Raw genomic sequence first — 16,185 nt, 5'->3', positions numbered from 1 at the left:
GTCATACCTAGGTTCTATTTTTAGTTCCATTTCCTATTAATAGTCACATCCCCTTGGCAAGACACTTCTACTTGCTGGGACTCAGTCTCTACCAAATAGAGTAAGCCTGCACTTGGTTCTGCCAGTTCTGAACAGGGTCACAACAAACTCTGCAGGTGTACCTTCTTAGAGCTGGTGTTGGAAATGTGGAAATGCACAGAGTCCCCTGAAAAATAAGCTCAGTGGAAATAAACAGTACTACAGATGGGGCTTATCCTATGAAAACAGAACACTGCTAACCTGGACAATCACATAATTCATTTTAACAAAATGATGGAGAAAGAAAAAACAAAACACAACAAAAGACCCACGAAAAAGCAGTACATATCATATAATTAATCGAGACACTTTACCTCACTGAACCTCAATTTTCCAGGGGTACTACTGAGGATGAAAAGCTTAAAATTTATCAAGTGTTCTAACTTCCCTAAAGGAAGGGTGTTAGCTGAATACCAAAAGTCACCCTGAGCATGCAAAACCCAACCCAATTTGTGATATCTGGCATGGGAAGGATGCAAATCCAGACGTTCACGCCATTTGGAGGGAGTCGATACAATAAAATCCTTTTACGCAGTGTTCTCTGACTTAGAATAAAATCTGGAATTCTTAAAATTCAAAAGAAGAGTGAGTACTGGAAAAAAGACACGTTAGCCTTGAAGTTATCCCTCAGGCCTGCTACCCTTGTGTCTTCTTCATTAAGTGCCTCTGCAGTAAATAGCTGAGGGAAGGCAACTGAGTCAGGCTAGACCTGAAGTTACACCATAAGCTGCCTTTGGTGGCAACCAAGGCCTCTGCCCAGAGTCACAGAGAGGAAACCCCATGGAACTAGGGCACAGGAAGACGAGTCATTTCGGCCCTAGCCAATGGGGAGGGCAGCTGAGAAAGCATGTCGAGGCAGGAAAATGGCCCGGTTGCTTTACTGGTCCAGATTAAGTCATTGGATGGCCTCCAGGTCTGAGCTAGTTTCTGAGGTACCATAGTGGGAATTGGTGGGCCCCTAATGACAGAGAGATGGATGAATGGACCCCATTCCCATTTCTCCTCTTCTCTCCCCTTCTCTTCTCTCTCCTTCCTCTCTGCCCCCAGTGGCCAAGGACAACACTAAAATCAGTATCACAAGTCTGCTGTGGCACATGGCCATGGAATGTGACCGTCAGAGGCAGCTCAGAGAGGACACAACTGGAAGAACAGGTGGTGTGGAATTTTAGAACCACTGCCTTAAGCATTCTGCTCAAAGTCCCAGAATGGGTGCTCTGATGGGAGCTTTTCGAGAGATGGTCCCTCCCTGCACAGAGAATAAGAAATGGGTGAGGATGATAGTATCCTGGAGAAGCTGTAACTTTGACAGCTCGAAGGGTCTTAAGCAACCAAGTCCTCCTTTGACAGAGAGGTCAAGCTATTAACATCTGTTTGCCCAGAATACTGTGCCTGTGTTTGCTTTAAGACACAAGGAACCGACTGGGTGCAGTGGCTCATGCCTCGAATCCTAGCACTTTAGGAGGCCGAGGCAGGTGGATTGCCCGAGCTCAAGGGTTGGAGACCAGCCTGGGCAACATGGTGAAACCCCGTCTCTACTAAAATACAAAAAAATCAGCCGGGCATGGTGGCGGGCGTCTGTAATCCCAGTTACTCAGGAGGCTGAGGCATCAGAATTGCTTGACTCCGGGAGGCAGAGGTTGCAGTGAGCTGAGATCGTGCCACTGCACTCCAGCCTGGGCGACAGAGCAAAACTCCGTCTCAAAAAAACACACCAAAAAATGAGGAACCACTGAAAATAACTATAAACCGTCCTTTGTGCTAGTGTCATCACATCGTTTCCCCGTATGTATGTTGCACAAGGAGCAATCTGCCGAGTGGAGCACTTAAACAGTAGTCCAGATAAGTAATTCCAAACCCCTGACCTACCTTGTTCTGAGAAATAGGTCAATGTTATCATCATTCTAGCTGAGGAAACTGAGGAATAAGAGCTCTTAGCAGGACCTGGATGAGAAGCCAGTTTAGAACCCAAGGCCCTCCCCATTTGGATTCCTTAGCTATTCTGTATACTAGCAGACATACAAATGTAAACAGAGCAGAAAAGATGCAAGGGCCCTCTTCCAACCCTACTGACCCACCTAGCACATGCAGGCCTCCAAGAGCCAGGCTGTGATCTTTTGGGGAATATACACTGATGTCACAATTTTGAAGTCTAAAATTCAGGTCTTGTCAATACCTGGAACCCTCGGACTCCTTGGTGGCTTTCTACCCACTCCAGCCCCTCTGGCTTTGGCAGGGGCTTCATCTATACCATCAGGCCATAGGATTTTTTTTTTTTTTTAAATATAGAACACAGCTGGGTATGGTGCCTTACACCTGTAATCCCAACATTTTGAGAGGCTAAGGTAGGAGGATCACTTGAGCCCAAGAATTTGAGACCAGCCTAGGCAACATAGTAAGACCCATCTCTACAAAAAAAAAAAAAAAAAATAGAAAAAATTAGCTGGGCATGGTGGTGCATGCCTATAGTCCAAGCTAATAGGGAGGCTGAGGTGGGAGGACCGCTTAAGCCCAGGAAGTCAAGGCTGCAGAGAGCCATGGTCATTGCCACTGCACTCCAGCCTGAGTGACAGAGCAAGACCCTGTCTCAATAAATAAATAAATACATAAATAAATAAATAAATAAATAAATAAATAAAGGAACATTTCACCACTTTGCATGTCATCCTTGCCTAGATGCCATGCCAATCTTCTCTGTATCATTGCAACTTTAGTATATGTGCTGCCAAAATGAGCACAGGCCATAGGATTTGGATCTCATCTTGGAACTAATGGTCTCTAGGGTTCCAAACAAATCATCCCACTGCTCTGTACTACTGTCTCATCATCCTAAAGATGGGAGCAAACCATCCTAACTGATTCCGTATGGATTAAGAAACCACTAAAATCAATTAATACCATCCAGGCACCCAGCATCAAAAGGAGAGAGATCTCTCATCTTTTCCAACCTAAACAGAGGGAAATAAAGGCTCTTCATTTAGGAGGCTAAGACGGAGGACAAAAACCAAGACATTGAAGTTTGGAATGAACAGGGTAGCTACAATACTCACCTTCTTTTCCCAACTTCCTACTCTTTAATCATGGAGAGGAGGTGAACAGCAACAATTACATTACACTTGCTGCATGCCAAATGGAACTAGCGCCTCTTTTAACCTTCCAGCCCACTCTGTAAAGCAGATATTGCTATCCCTTACAGACAAGAGCAGTAAGGTTCAGATGAACAAGCAGCTTGCATAAAGCCACACTGCTGGTAGGTAGAAGAGATAAGGATTGAACTAAGGCCTTCTGATGCCAAGCCTTTACTCTGGCTACTATTCAACTCCTGTAGAGAAAAAACGGGCAGGCAGTACCTACTCATCCCAGGAGGGGTAGGGGGAATCTGCACACTCCCTTTTTCTTGCTGCCAAATAATATCTTCCTTAAGCATTCCGTTCCAAATGCTTCCAATGTTCCATGCGCACAACTGCCAAGCACAGTAGAGGCCGGCACTCTGACTCTGGGGGCCTCTGCCAAGCAAGCCCCTTTTAGAATCTGTAGTGAGCAGGTGACCTCATTGAAGAGTGTCATGTGTGAGGGTGACGGTCAGAGCTGGGAGAAAGGGCAAACCAGCAGGGATCGCCTGCCTTTATCACTCCTGAATGCTTTGTTCCCCGGGCCTCAAAGAACAATCAGTAGTCACGTTCTGCTCCACTTGTCGTTTTCACCCATAGTGTGAGTGTGTGTGAGTGTATGTGTGTGTCTTTATCAGAAACCCAGCGGCTTTATATTCACACATGCAGAGTAAAGGCTTGGGCTCAGTAGAGGCAGCACCCAGAGGGGTCTAGCACTTTTCAAAGATTCCTCTTCCGGCTTACGAGTCAACATGCCAGTGCACAATATCTTCAAAGGGGAAACTGAGGAATGCTATGTAAGAATCCCTGCTCAGCCCTAGGCAGCTTGGAAACGAATCACTTTAAAACATACACTTGTGTATTTTTCCACCCTGGTTCATAATGTTTTCCTACCTCTCACGATGGCTAGGGCGGAGAGCAACCCATAGAAGCCATCTGTATTTTCCAGCAGACCAAACAGGAAGAGGCGCAGAAATCTGCGCAAGTGACCACGCTGCCGCTGTTGCTAGGCAGCACGATTATGTCCATTCTCCGCTGCTTGGCAACCAGCCTTTCCCATCACATATACACACAGTCACAGCAGCAATAGGAGTGCCCTTAACTGTTGCCTTACAGCTTTCAAAGAAAAGGGCTGAATTTCAAAGGAACTTATAAACATTAATAGACCCCCTCAATATTCCACTCATACTGAGATGGCCCCCAGAGCACGATGGCTCTATTTAATCAGAAATTATCCTTTTGGTGATACTTGAGTTTGCACCTGATGGTTGCACAAATCTTCTAGTGAATGCAGTGACAGGCCAGAGAGATGAATAAAGAGCTTGAGTCAGCAAGCTTGAACTTTTGGAGAAGAAAGCCTGTTCTGTCTGCCCCCATACCTCTGAAGAATCCACTGGTGAAATAATCTGCTCCCCAGGATCCGCCATCTAGGGAACTATGACAGAATAAGGGCCAAATACCTTGAACAGTGACGTTCCTTTCTGTGGTCCCCAACCAAATGTCAGTGGAACTTGGCAGGCCTCTCCTCACTGAGGGCAAACCTGTCCTACAGTCATCCTAACCTCATTGGTCACAATCTGTCACTCCTCAGCAGCAGGGCCAAAGTCATCAACCTATCGTGCAAATCAAATAGCTGCCTACTGAATAACAGGACTCCCTCACCCTACCTCCTGCCTTTGGTCGATGAAAAACAGATGCCCAAAATCCCACAGGAAGTTAGCATCCCAGTAGGCAGCCGAACTCAGGAGGTCCTGGTCTATAATCAACGGCCTCAGCCACCGTCCAACCAGCCCCACTGCTTTCACGCGAGACCCACATAAGAATCATGTTAAACCATTTTTTCTTTCAGTTTTACTTTGGTCCAACTTTTTAATATGTTAACTTTTCAAATGACCCCTTTAGGTGGCACTATATAGAGTGCGGCTCTGCCTATCAGGGAAAGCAGTCCGTTAATACTAGCAAGGGCATATGCATTTTCTTCTAGATCTCTCTGTAGGACTTCAGAAAAGTCTCCAAGCATCATTCCGATTATAGTCTGAATTCAGTGAGATCATCCAAAGTGATAACCTCATTGGTATTTCATTTTCTTCTCAGCCCCAGCTGGAGAATTTTTCCCCTCATTAAAATTAACGAGGTCAGTTTCCCAAGCTCAAGATACTGAGCACTCCTGTTGGTGGGTTTTGTTTCTTAAATTGAGCCACATTTCTATAAGTGTAAAGTTATACTAAGCGTCATTTACTTTATTGCTGTGTAATAAGAAACCAAAATGGAAGTCCTAAGCTATCCTCCTACCATATCCTACACTTCAGTGGCCACATGCAAACACACACAAACCACACGTCCCCAACTCAACCCACGGTCTCTCCCCATTCTGGCCATGAAAGAAACCCCACCACAGTTTAGAACCAGCAGCTTGGTGGAAAATATAAAAACACTCAGGCCTTCTAAGTGGCTAAGGGCTCCAGTGTTACAGCCAATTTGAGAAGAAAGTTGCAGTCTCCCTGGGCATTTGTCAAAGCCATGAGGAGAAGACGAGAAAATTTCTATCTCCTTCTCAAGCTCTTCTCTGCAGCCAGCAACAAGGTGACTAGGTATCCAAAGTTCAGTGTGACCTTAGTACTCATAAAACTCCCCAACCAAAAATCAAGAGGAAATACTATGTTGGCAAGTAGAAACTGTGCTTCACATTCCAACTCTGGTGAAAAGGGAAAAAGAGAAAAGGATAAAAATTAAAAGCCAATTTCATAAATGAGGTGGAAAGGCACTCTACAAGACAACTAAAAACATACACTTCCCACATGGAACAAACAAGCTGGGCTCATGCACCTTGTTCCAAGCTGAAACAAGATGCTTTCAAGATGGTCATGTAGAAATGAAAACAGCCTTTTCAGACTCACTCTTTCGGTCATCCTTTCAACATCCTTCTCCTTGGTTAACCCAAGAAACTGTGTTCCTCCCCCCTTCCATCTCTGTAGACCTGAGTTTCAACATAAATAAAATCTAACTGTAACTGAGATCAAAAGGAGAAAAAAAAGAGAGAGAGAGAGAAAGACGCTGGGGGCTAGAACTAAAGCCTGGGAGGGGGGTGCCCACTGACTCGAGGCCACCAGATTTGTCAAGGCCCATTTACCCAGACCAGGCAGGGACTGGGGAGCTTGCAACGCCCATTGTTGGCTGATCAAAGTTCGATCAGAAAGTAAAGGAGGAACCCAGCCAGCCTCATGTGATCCAGCACAGGAAGCCAAGTCTAAAGAAAATGAGCTGTGCTTGTGAATAAGGTACACCAAGACATCTTTACTGAGCTTGCCACACAGAGAGAGAGAGAGCAAGCCAGAGAGAAGGGAGTCTATTCGAAGCTGCATCCTAATGAACCTTAATAAGTTAATGCAGAAATCCTCCCAAAGAGTCTGGCTATAGGAGACGCCGGTCTCTATGGAATCAAAATCTGTTATGTTGCAATATAATAGATGTAAATTAAAACAGAAAATATATCATGCCTCTAATGTACCCTGATAGCTGAGTGTGTGGATCCGTCCGAGGAGAGGCACAGGAGGAAGGGTGATATATGGCGAGGCTGGATGGAGGGTGAAAAGCGTGGCGAGACGAGCGGGAGAATGGCGCAGCCCGCGCGCGCCTCAGACCCAAGGGCAAGAGACGAATAAATGTTGATTAGTGTTGATTTTGTCCGACAAACGCCTGTCGAGTGACAGTTGGGCTAAGCTGCACTGAAAGAGAACCATTAATCTTGGTCTGGTTTAAGTAGAGTATATTAATTTGTGTCATTTTTACTAAGTCGCACTGAGAAAGGCCTCTTACTGCTTTGCATTTGACTGCTTTGGTGGTTTAGCCTGGTTCCCCTCCCTCCTCCCTCATCCCCCACTTTTTAAAACAGATACCATGGTGGCAGCGGTGGCAGCAGCAAATTCAAATGACACAGCAGGGGAGCAGGGGACTGAGAGCTCCTCTCTTGGATTAAGAAAATAAACTCCCAGGGTGTTGGCATAGCAACAGCATTTCAGATGAACTGCTATATATTCAGTGATTAATAAATTAACATTTTTTACAGTTGTTCCTCCTTTTCTCCCCACCCCCACCCTCACAATAAACCCCTTCCCCCACAGACACACTTCAACCTTCTCTAAGCTGTATCGCTTGCCTCTTAACAGAATAAGAAGGCGCAGAATATTCACAGCCTTAGAGTTAATTCCTGCCCACAGTTGCCATCTCTACAGGCTGGCGACACGGCCCCTTGTCACCAATGAGGCTAAGAATAGGCTCCAAGATCAATGGGCAGGTCTACATAGAACCATGTGCACGTGGTTGGTGGAACCTGGCACTCTCCAAGATTCTGATAGCAGCAGGCCCCACCCTCAGAATTTGGGGTCTTTCCAGGTCCTGATAGGCTAGAAAACAACTGAGAGTTATCATTTCTCCCAAAGAATTTATTTCCCTACAACAAAAACCCCAAACCATGACCGAGAGAGTCCTGACCTTGCCCAATTATGCTGGCTAAAAAGAAAGTTTGTGTCTATCAGAGGGTGTTGGTGTATTAATAGGAAGCCGACACTTCCTTTCTGAGCTTACAGTCCTCCACCAGACAGTTCAACTAATTTGGGCAATTCATATTCCAGAAATGAAACCCAACGAGCATTGTGGGAGGAACGAACGAAGACATTGATTTTAAACACTGCCATAGTAGTCAGGTCCAGTCTGTTTCAACAGTACCCCAAGCTCAAAAAGCACTCTCTTTTCAAAGCTTTCATGAAATAATATATGCTTTAGGAGATAAGGACCAGGGAAGTAATAAGCTTTGTTTTTCCATAGCTCTTACCTGTATCAGTGTTTTATTGTAACCATCCTCTTAGTCCTAGATAAGTGTCAGCTGGTGTGGGGCCAGGCAGGGCACTGCAGAAGGTCAACGGCACTAATCTCGACCTTCGAAACTCACCTGGCCATATCCCTCAAGAAGCCTCTGGCCGAATCTCCCAGAAACCCCATGCTTATAGGCTTCCGGACAGGGAATATTCAGTGAGCAATGCCAGAGCCACCTCCAAACAAGAAGAAAGAAAAGCCTTACTCTGTGCAGGTCCAGAAGACAAAGCTGGCACTAAAAACTGACCATTACCGGTGGTGGGGAGCTGGTTCACAGGGAAGAAACTGCTCATCCACGGCTGTGCCATAGCAGAGCTGGGAGCTCCTTCCTCAACTGAATGGAAGATTAAATTACAAAACCTTTTAGGTAGCTCGAGGCCACTGCTGGAGAGCGAAGAAAATAAATAATAACAATAATAACAAATATACTATGAGGCTTAACATGCACCAGGCACTATTTTAATTGCTTTCTGTGTATTAACTCCAAGGCAGATACCTATGAAGTAGATACTGCTATTATCCTTCCTATTACATAGATGAGGAAACTGAAGCAAAGAAAGGTTAAATAACGTGTCCAAAACAACTGGGAACTGGGATGCAAACCCTCGCAGTCAAGAGTGTAGAGTCCATGCTCTTAACCACTACATTATACTTTTCCATTTATAATATATGAAATCTGCAGGGAAAGGCTAGGTAATTCAGTATTCATGATGACATACACCATTCAAATTCTACCAGATCCAAGTAACAGTCCATACTGAGACCCCAAATAGTAACAAAATAGACTTGGCAGTGAAAATACTAGTAATAGAAAATGACGCAACTATTAGTAGTCTAAAGAGAGAGAGAGGCCGGGTGCTGTGGCTCATGCCTGTAATCTCAGCACTTTGGGAGGCCGAGGTGGGCGGATCACCTGAGGTCAGGAGTTTGAGACCAGCCTGGCCAACATGGCGAAACCCCATCTCTACTAAAAATACAAATATTAGCCAGGCATGGTGATGCACACCTGTAATCCCAGCTACTCGGGAGGCTGAGGCAGGAGAATTGCTTGAACCCAGGAGGCAGAGACTGCAGTGAGCCAAGATCATGCCACTGTACTCCAGCTTGGGTGACAGAACAAGAGTCCATATCAAAAAAAAAAAAAAAGAGAGAGAGAGAGAGAGGCGGGAGAGATGGTTGTGAAGAAAATAACTCAGTAACACCATCCATTCGAGGATATTCTACATTGAGGATGTTACAGTGGACTTACCAGGCAAATTGGTTTCGAGTCCCACCTATGCCATTGAGTAACTGTATGACCTTAAGCAAACTGATACCCATTCTAGGTTTTCTTATCTATAAAACAAGATTGGGGATTTCTAAAGTCTCTTCTAGGTCTTAACTCTACATGAACCCTAGGGTCTAGGCACCATAAAATCCATTTCCCACTTTTTAGATGACTTCCAAAGTCACCTAAATTATATCCTTTTGAGCCTCCATGTTTACTGCTCAACCACCATCAAAGTTGTGGAGAGCACCAATGAGTTCATGGTTATAATATCCTCTAGACCATAAATACCACATGTCCAATGTGTCCGTACCACTGCTTCTTCCTAGTGTATTAATCATTATAAAAGCCTAGTTATAAGTGTGCTGGGGAGGTTGATATAAAGCCACCAATTGAGAAAAAAACCCCAAACACATAGTTACACAGTGATGAATCCATAGTGGGCATTCTGCATGTTCTACACTAAGAGTACATCTATAATTCCTGAAATCATTCATGGACTATGAAACTATATACTCAAGGTCATTGATGTTGGCTTTTCATCCTACTCCTGTGTCCAGCAGGAGAAAGGCTGTGCTGTGATCCTGAGGACAGGTGCGCCAGCTCTTGCTTCTCTAAACTCAGAGCCCGACTTCCCCCTCACCCTCCCCTGAAATCAAAATATCTGCAACTTTAATTCCTTGGGAAAATGGGCAGCACGGTAAGAAGAAACTGCATAATAAAGATGAAGGGGGCGAGGGTAGCAGGGGCACTAAATGATACTTCCCTGCTTTGTAAATTCAACTCCAGTGCAGCCATGTCAACGAGGTGCTGTGAGGGCTATTAATGCCTAGGCTGCGGCAAGGTCCTGTGGTTTCAGGGCAGAAGGGTATTAGGTCAGCCACAAGTAATCATGGTGATAACAATAACAATATTAGTATTTGTCCAGAGACGGGGTGGTGTGAAGGGAATCACATTAAATTCAAAAGGACTCAGATAAAATGATGCTAAGGGTCAGACTAAATCTAACAACAGCCTGTGATTTGTGGCTTATGCCACTGCTCTAATTTGCCTCTCTACGGCTGATGGCCCATGAAGGTGAGGGGTGTTATTGAGTGCTGCCCAGGCTCTGCTTGTGGAACAAGCAAGTCACAACGCTGCTTGCCCAGTTCCTGACTCTGCTACAGCCAACCTGCTCTTCTAAAATCATGTTTCTTATATGAAAATAGTCAAATATGGCCCAAATCTGTTCTAATTCCTTAATTTGTATTAGTTTCCTTCATGTGCTACAAGAGCTGATTTACCTTACTGATTTCATATGCACATTAATTGCTGTACTCTTGTTTGTTTAAAGTGTATCTGGATGCATCTGTCTACAAAAATAATATGTCTTATTTATATATTATCTATTGTAGATTGTAAACAGTAATGGCAGGGACTGTCTTTTTTCTATCACACTTGTAAATATGCCCGGAGGCTAAGCAGAAATGAGCTTCTCCAATAACTAAAATAAATAATGAATTAAGTAAGTGGACTTGTCACTCTCCATGTGGATTATTTATGCTTTGTACCTTACACCTCAGTAAAAGGGTCAATGCAGAGTAAGAGTTTTTACTTTCCTCTTTTACTTAACTTTTTGCCCCTCCTCAGCTCCCATGCTTTTATTACTTGAATCTGAGAGCCATGTTTTCTGACTTCTCTGTGTTGCTTACATCCAAAGAAATGTGTTTGTTCAGAAAGCACTGTGAACACTGTAGAAAAAAAACAAAGAAAAAAAAAAGCCCCTCTCACTAGGTTTATGAAACTATTTGTTTTGTTTTAACCAGAACTTTCATCTAGCACCTAAACCAGATGGTGGCTTTTAAAAGGTATCTTAAACTGCAAAGCCAAACAAAAACAACAACAACACAGTAATTAGTGAGATAATAATTATGTGCACTAACCTGCAAGAAAAAGAAGGAGCAACTCTGTGCATCAGTAAGGTTAATATATTACTCCTTCTCCCATTCTCCCACTCCACACTCTCAACTTCTGCCAGGTCCCCGGGGCTTCCTGATCCACTCTGCCAGTGACATCATTGCTACCTGGAGAGCTGCTGGAGCTGATGAAGCTAGCTTTACAGTAAGGTGAGTCTTGCTGACACTCAGGCTTGTGTGTGATGATGCTAAATGCTCGTCATCCTTACTTTACTATGAACTGTGAAGGGAATGATTAAGCACATTATCAAGGCAAAGATCCGAAGATTGCACAAGACAGTCATTGCCAAGTACCTGGTAGGGGCAATGCAACTCAGAGGAAAGAGTATGGGCTTTGAAATCAGAGACCTGAATTTAGTCACTCAGTCACAGAAGGTTCTATTTTATTTAATCTCTCTAGGGCTCATTTTCCACATCTGTCAAGTGGGACTAATGATCCCTTTCAGGGTTATACTATGTACTTTATACAGATTATCTCATCTTATCTGTTTGGTAGCAACCTAGTGCATGTTAGCTTTCTCTTTTACCAAGTATTTGGGTAACAGAAGAATGATACCGCATGTAATATTACAGATTGATAGATGTACTGATAGCAAATCACGAGCTGCTATACAGGCAGCCTAAATATGAAAACAGCATACCCACTAGTCAAATATACGATCACCACACCACCCCGACAAGTTGGAAAGACCAAGTGCAGATCCAAAACAGAGCATCATCAGTCTCCTAAAATCCCATGTTACCCATCCATGTAAAACTTCCCACTCAGACTTTGGAAGCATAGAAAAGAAAAATATATTCAGGGTTCTTTTTCACGTCATCCAAGAACAAATTATGCAATCTCTCTGTCTATGCCCATGCCAAAAGACTCACAGATCTGAATGATTTTGCCCAGTAAAAACCACAACGTCAGCCATGTACTGTCCCACGAGCATCACCCCATTGGTCACAAGCACTAGCTTTTCTAATGACTTTGCAAAATAACATTAGGAAAAAGTTGACATTATTTTGGGATTATTTTATTCACCTTTCTGAAAAAATGCTTTTATTGATAGCATTTCTCATATCATCTGTGATTTTTGGCATACTCATTCACACTGTCTTTCAAAAGAGAAACAGTCAAAATATTGCCCATAAAAAATATATAAATATATGCAGTCATATATACAAGCATCCCAAATGTAGTTAAGAGAACAGATTACAGAAACTCCTACCTTTTATCAAAGAATTGGCAAGCCAACCTTCTTGTTAGAAAAAAGAATTAAGAAATTTGGAGGTACAGCCTCACCACCTATCCACATTTGCCAAATGAGGTCTCCACTATGGCTACAGCCACGTTTTACAGAAATGTTGCAGTGGCTTGAGGGGAAATTCGCTTGACAGTAAAACTTTTCAAGTAATTTCTGTTTTAAAAAACTAACAAACTGTACCAAAAGTGAAGCTCAACTGAAGGCTGGGAGATGTGGGTTTTTATCCCATCTGCACCAATAAAGGATGAGTGATCTTAGCAAGACACATGCCCCTTTGGGTCTCAGTTTCCCTAGAAATGTAATCAGTGCACCGGACTCAGTTCTGTGACTCCCTTTTAGGACTAATATTCCATGAGTCACGGAGAAGAAAGGTCTGCTGGGTCTTAAAGACACACAGAGAGGACTGAAAAATGCACATGGTAACCTGTCAAAACCGAGCCTGTGAGGGAATTCCAAAGAGAACACTGACATGCAGAGGACGAGCTGCCCTCACCTTTCCATCTTGCCACAGTATTTACTATGTATCCAACCACTCACAAAGCTCCATATTTAATTCAAAATGCTTAACACTAACTTTTTTTTTTTTCAATTTTAGATCTTCTTCCCATTCTTTGGAACAGGTCCACGGAGACATGACCAATGATTAATGTAGAGACAGACATAGCAGTCTAATAAACACAGCCTCGGACAAAAAAAGAGAAAACAGTGCTACAGATGACCAGGGTAAGGGCCACAGCACTGGCCCCAGCTGAGTGTCTGAGGTCAGTCCAAACAAGCACTGACTTAAAGAATCCTGTGTGAGATGTCATTCTGCTCTACCCTAAGAAACGATGGAACTGTTGCCATGGCAACAAAGGTACTTGAGAGGGACATGAGCAAAGGGAGACTTAAAAAGAAAAAGACAATATGTGGCCTAAACAAAAATATGTGACGGTGTAAGGGGTGCTGTAAAGCCTTTATTGCCACTTGTTAAGGAAGACCCGTATAGCTCACTCGTGAGTAATAAGGCGGTCAACCCAAACTAAGGCACTAAAAATTTTATAGCACCCCACATATCATATATATCTAGATAGATAGAGAAAGAGAGAGATACATATATAAAGGACCTCCACAGATACACTCACAAACAACGCAAGCAAATGTTCCTACTGATCTTGGAAATGCTGTCTTCTAATAGAGTCGCTCCATTTACCAATATTCTTAATTTATCGGCTATCAAATGCCACATCCCATCAATTCAGTTCTTAAAAGGTTCAGAAAGCTCAGCTGCAATGAGAAGGAACTGTGATGGTTTCATGGGGAGTGCAGACTAGCCAGGTGCATAAAGCCAGGATTCCCTGTTCTGGTGGTGACTCCACAGCTAATTTATTATTTCACAGTTGGATTAAATGCTCCCTTCTGCCATCAAGGATTGTCAAGGTGACTGTTTGGACTTGGAGAAAGAGACCATTGCAACCCAGAGCAGGAGATAGGGGACTGTCATGTTGCATGTTCTATATCCCCTGCCTTACTCAAAAAATATACTTCTAAAGTATCAGTTGTAAACTGATTTGTAGTCTCATTAGATGACTACAGGACTAGAAAACTTAGCAATTTAAAGCAAACCTGCAGTAAAGCCTTTCAGAGTAAAATTGTTTTAACATTTTTGTAAAGTAAATAATGACAATTTAAATTCTCCCCCAAAGTTTGTTTCTTATAGTTCTTCTCCAAGTGAAGTCAAAAAAACCCAAGGGATTTCACTGAGCCCTGTGCTAGGAACAGATGTCCCCAAAAAGCAATTCATGTACTTTTCTCAGCTACCTGAATCTAAAACAGGTACAGAAAGATCCATTCTTGGGGTTCATGCTCTATTCACTGTAATTTCCAGTTGCTAGTTTCAAATATATGGTCAGAGCAGAGAACCAGCTTGGGTAAACTGAGGGGCCTGATCTTGCTCTTTTCTAACACAGTGATACGTGAGAAAAATTAGATTATCTGGATAAAGTTCTCCAAGCCTGCTGGAGAAAAAAAATACAAAAGAGATGCAATGTATTGGCATTATTATTTCTACTGAGCCATTTCTGAGCACAGTCATGAATGCTTGCCTGGCTTTTAAGGAGAGAAATGCTTGTCCCCCAACAAAAGGCCATCGTCCATTCCTTCCAGAGCTAAGAAAATGTGAACAGCCTAGTCTAGCTTCCCTAAAACATCTCCTCCAACACACTGGCTTCCTATCTCTTGAGGCTTCCTTCAAGAGAAATATTACTTCCTTTCACTGATATTCTCACTTTCCTGTTCCTGATGCTGCGGGTCCATTCTCAAATGCCACCACCTCTGACTCTACCATGCCAAAGTGAGCTCACCAAAACAGGAGGCATCTCTTGCTGGACTGAACATGCATAGGCTTCAGGTGACACAATGATTAGGCCAATCAATTGCTGGCCACACATCTGTACCAACACACTCAAAAATCAATAGGGCATTTATAATAATGGAAGTTCAATGGCTTCCATTTTGTGAAGTGTTAAATGTGCCAAGGGACTGAGTTAAAGCTTTGGCTATGAAAGGGGACTGTAAGTTATGCTTCCTTTAAAAAAAAATTGCAAATGGTTCATTTTTCCTTAAGGAAAAAAGGGAGTTTCAATTAGGTGAGTGGAGGACAAATGCTCCAAGTGCATTTTGCTGAAGTTCTAAGTGCTTCTGAAACCCCTCCTGTCAAGGCATTAGTAATACAAGATTTAAGATGCCCAATTAATTTTTTCCAGCCACCAGCCAAAAGTAGATGCAGGAGGAGGTTAAAAGCTAAGTGTTTAATTAATATTAAATTTATAAGATTCTCTATCACTGAAAGCATTGTAAAATTGAAAAAGCAGTTAATTTTACGGTTGCTGTGTATTCCTCTGCTTTGATCTTTGATCTATGATATAAAATCACCAACTGTAAAGATTCCCCAGCTTTATTATACCTGTTAAATGGTGAGAAGGAAGAAAGAGAGGGGGAACCTGCAGACATGATGGGGAGTGGGGAATGAGGCCCTGAAAGTGGTCATTAACGTTGATGAGAAAATCTAAACATGAGAGATTCAGGAAATAGCTTTTGACTAAGCCACATACATAGACGAGGCATTGTCATCTTGCCCATTCTCTACACTCTAGTTTTCTAGAGTTTTAAGATGGGAAAACAGCAGTTGTCTATCTCTGGCTTAAGATAAAATAGTAAAGCAGAAAAGATTTAGGTTGGATTATAGAAGAATTTTCTGAAACTGAGCTTCCAAAACGTAAACTCTTCATTGGAATAGATCACAGCATTGCCTTTCCTACAGCCAGAAATGCTTAAATTAGATAAGTATGTGTGTATCTTGAACAGTCCATACACTGATTCCTTCTTCCAAAGGCTCCACTTACCCACCCACTAGTAGAGACCAGACCGGGCAAAGAAACGCTCAGCCCTGGGCAATGGGACCTCTTTAATCCATGGCATTTTCAAAAGCCTGTACTGATAAAGGGCAATGGAATAGGAACCAGAGGTAACAGGGAGGAAAACCTACTTCTGAAAATGGTATCCTGAGAGGTTTTCCCAAGATTTCCAAATACCATATTTCTGCCATCAAGACAGATGTGTGGTTCCCTCAATGACAGCCCATGTCACGAATCCTTAAAGAGAAAAGGGGGAAGGCA

The 16,185-nt window shown here is 43.1% G+C and overlaps 1 protein-coding gene and 1 non-coding gene across 12 annotated transcripts in view; both read right to left on the bottom strand.

Annotated features, from left to right (window-relative positions):
• The window catches only part of LOC105492953 (PBX homeobox 1), a 330,443-nt gene that overhangs the window by 245,847 nt on the left and 68,411 nt on the right, over positions 1–16,185 (bottom strand). The window contains exon 1 of one of the 11 annotated variants that reach the window (XM_071074801.1): positions 4,080–6,208. The exons of the other annotated variants lie outside the window; for them this stretch is intronic. The gene's annotated coding sequence lies outside the window, so the exon portion shown is untranslated. Of the gene's footprint in view, positions 1–4,079; positions 6,209–16,185 lie in introns of those variants that run through there. 11 annotated transcript variants of the gene reach the window in all.
• LOC112428708 (U6 spliceosomal RNA) lies at positions 2,707–2,813 on the bottom strand. The gene has a single exon (XR_003020756.1). It is a non-coding gene; the product is annotated as a U6 spliceosomal RNA (small nuclear RNA).

The sequence above is a fragment of the Macaca nemestrina genome, chromosome 1 (assembly GCF_043159975.1).
Source record: "Macaca nemestrina isolate mMacNem1 chromosome 1, mMacNem.hap1, whole genome shotgun sequence".
Lineage (NCBI taxonomy): Eukaryota > Metazoa > Chordata > Mammalia > Primates > Cercopithecidae > Macaca > Macaca nemestrina.
The sequence above is the reverse complement of the archived record's forward strand: the minus strand, read 5'-3'. Positions and strand labels throughout refer to the sequence as shown.